This window comes from Sinocyclocheilus anshuiensis, unplaced genomic scaffold (genome assembly GCF_001515605.1).
Source record: "Sinocyclocheilus anshuiensis isolate Anshui unplaced genomic scaffold, SAMN03320099.WGS_v1.1 scaffold1827, whole genome shotgun sequence".
In the NCBI taxonomy this organism is placed as follows: Eukaryota; Metazoa; Chordata; class Actinopteri; order Cypriniformes; family Cyprinidae; genus Sinocyclocheilus; species Sinocyclocheilus anshuiensis.
In genome coordinates this window covers 158121-161772 of record NW_015552696.1, presented here as the reverse complement: position 1 = coordinate 161772, position 3652 = coordinate 158121, and positions in this window count along the sequence as shown.

The following is a 3652-nucleotide window of genomic DNA, read 5'->3' as shown; positions in this document are numbered from 1 at the left end:
ACTTTATTGAACCTTTTCTGATAAGAAGTGTGCGCTGCAAACGCGAGCATTTTTGACGATCGTCTCTGTCCAGTCTGCTCGTTTTATCGCGTTTAACCACAGCTGTCGTCGGTTTTTTGCCTGGCAGTGGCAGCAGATATGAGTTCAAATTTCTAATTTGAGGCTGTATTACATCGAATCTGGCACCCAACATCACAACAAGATGATATTTGAAGCTCCTTATGTAGCCGAACCTGCACTGGTTTGAATGGGCCGCCTCCAGTTTCCCCTTTGTTTTGCTGCCTCCAGCTAGCGCTGTGACGTCGCTGACCCTAGTTACCTGTGGTTGGCCAGGCCGTGCGTCACTCAGAAAACAACAGGCCAATCAGAAGAGAGGCTCATGAATATTAATTAGACAGACCAAAATCGACCTGTTCTCAGCAGAGCTCCTGAGAGAGGAGCTGTAAAAATATATTGAGATGTTTTTGGTACTTATACCGCAAATATATATTCTTAAGGACATCAAAACCTAAAATAAAACTCCAGAAAGGTGTAAAATATGGGACCTTTAAAAACAAACCAGCAACCCCCGCCCAGATGAGAAAAAGTAACACAAAAGTAATGCAACACATTACTTTTCATAAAAAGTAACTAAATTAGTTACTTTTTTTTTTTTTGTGGGAGTAGCGCAATATTGTAATGCATTACTTTTAAAAGTAACTTTCCCCAACACTGATCTTCAGTGAGAGGGATGGATATTCGAACCCTCCTGAAACCGGACAGAGCTTGATTAGCCATCCAGTGTTGCCAAGTCTGCGTTTTCCCCGCAGAATTAGGTTACTTTAACACTGTTGCTGCAGGTTGTTTTTCGTGTCTACGGGTTAAAGCAGGGGTGTCAAACTCAGCCCTGCAAAGTTCAGTTCCAACCCTGCTCCAACACACAAACCATGTAGTTTCCAAATTAGCCTGAAGGACATGATTAGCTGGATCAGGTGTGTTTAATTAGGGTAGAAGCTAAACTTTGCAGGGCTCCGGCCCTCCAGGAACTGAGTTTGCCACCCCTGGGTTAAAGCGACCCCAATAACGTGATATTTAGCCCCTGGAATACGAATTTTACCAGGGGGAACCCCGCCAAAAAACGTGTAGCTATTTTACCCCCTTGGAGCACGATGTGATTGGGCTAGTTTTGAGTAGCAATTGGGCAGGTTTTGTTCTGAAAACTTGGCAACCCTGCAGCCATCACCTGTATAGACCTCATTAACCAGCGGTTAAACAGTCAGGGACTGTTTAATAACTGCAAAGCCATAACCAATTCACTGCTGTCACAAATCATCTCATCGCAGAAGAATGAGGACTGCGAATTAATTAATTCATTTATTCTGAGTACCATTATGCCACTCAGGAATCTGCAGCACTGATAAGATACTTATCAGTCTCATGAGTGCTATTATATAAAACGCAGGACAAAACTGCAGTGGTCAAAGCCGTTTGCATTTCATTACTTGTTGGCATGACAACTAACCTCGATGACACATGGGTTACAGAGGAGAGGCGAGGTCTTTATAAACGCGGTTGTTTGCATTTGGAGATTTTTGTGAAGTGGTGACATCATTTCCTGAAGCATCCTTCTCATACTGTATGAAATATGAAGAGTTTTAAAAGGAGCGAAACATTGAGCATGCTTGGTAATGATGCAGCGAGTAAATAGATTTTCTTCGGGTTTAACTGTCATATTCATCACCCGCAGTATGTGCGCTTTTCCTGTCTGTGTTATAATCTCAAACTGTCCTATTTCTACTGTACATTTCCATTTAGTTGCTTAGCAACAATGCACTGCCAGAGGAAAGTCAGATGATAGGAATTACTGCTTCATTTGAAAAAGGACATTTAATATATAAATGAAATATGAAATAATAACCTTCTATATGACCATAAAACTATTAGATCAATAAAAATACATTTAAAGCGTTAAATGCATCTATTGAAATCTATTGCAATCCACAAAGCACCAAAATTGTGGAAAGTTTTCTCAGAATCATTTAAGTAGCCTATAATTTTACTACAGCTTATGTATTTTGCATAAAAAACTAAAGATAAAGGGAAGAAATACTTGTCTTTACTGAAGTGGACACAGTTTCTGAAGCTTGTAGTTTTTTCACTGTTGTGCAATTTAAAAACACTCCAGATTTAGTTTATTTCACTACTAATCTCACTCCAACTAAAATTCATACAACAGTACATGCATAACAATGCACATGCACTACAAGCAATTGAGGCAGCTCAGTGCAAGCCAAAAATCCAAAAGAAAGACAGAGGAGTAGGTCTTTGATTCATATGTAATATGAACATAGGTATGCAATATTTGCAAGACTGTTTACAAAACTCTTGGATATAAAGCGAGTCACAATGTTTTTCTGGTAGCATCAGTTCTAGTCCTGACATTTTTGGTCAGGCTGCATGTTTCTTAGTAAAATATAAGCTCCTGTTCAGTGTTCATTGTCTGCCTCCTGATTTCATTAACAGCCCAGTGTAAACAATACATCATAATTCATGTGACTGCTGCTAAGAGTTTTATCCAAACCAGTATGACTTTGCTCCAAGGAACACAAAAGAAGACATTTTGATTAATAATATTATGCAGTTAAAATGACTGACAACTGGGACTTTAAAGCCTCAAAAAGGGCACCTAAGCACCATTGAAGTATCATCAAAGTAGACCACACTGCTTATATTATTCTTTCTATTCTTCTGAAGTCAAACAATAGCATTTTTTCCCCCAGTGCAGTTCAATGGGATTTGGATACTTTAGATTTAGAGCACCATGGATGGATTTTTATTTTGATGTGAGCACATTATATTCCCTTAACACATGAGAATGTATGTGTGGATGTTTTTGTGTGATGTGTTTATGTGTCCCCAGCCCCTTTCTACCCACACACCAAACCCACACACATCACGACGCTTTACAAGACCTCATAACTAACTCTGCAAACTCTACAGAGGCAATGTATAAGATGGAACATTATATAAATCTGTTACATGGCTCACTGGATTGATCAGCTGCCTTATTGCTTATCTGCTTGGCGTATTGGTCAGCTGTGGACAAATATTTTTAATAATGGAGTGTCTATTTGTTGGCAGAGGCTATTTGCACTAACTCCGCCCACCAACGTATGATTGGACTGGACCACATTACAAAAGATGGCCAGCAATCGACGACTTCAGTAGCACAGATGATGAAGCGCTTAAAGGGTTAGTTCACCCAAAAATGAAAATTCTGTCATCCCTCATGTCGTTTCAAACCTGTAAGACCTTCGTTCATCTTCGGAACACAAATTAAGATATTTTTGATGGAATCTGAGAGCTCTCTGACCCTCCCATAGACAGCAAGGGAACTACCACGATCAACACAGAAACATAGCAAGGAGATCGGTAAAACAGTCCATCTGACATCAGGGTTTCAACCCTAATATTACAAAGCTACGAGAATACTTTTTGTGCGCAAAAGAAAAAAAAGAACGACTTTACTCAACAATTCGTCTCCTCCGCGTCACCCTAGCGCCATTTTGGAGAGTATCCACTGAACGTAAACAGCATATGCTGTTCTGTTTCAGCTGCGCCATGCAGATAGTTTTCTACACTGTCTGTGCTTTGATTTGAACGTAAAACAACG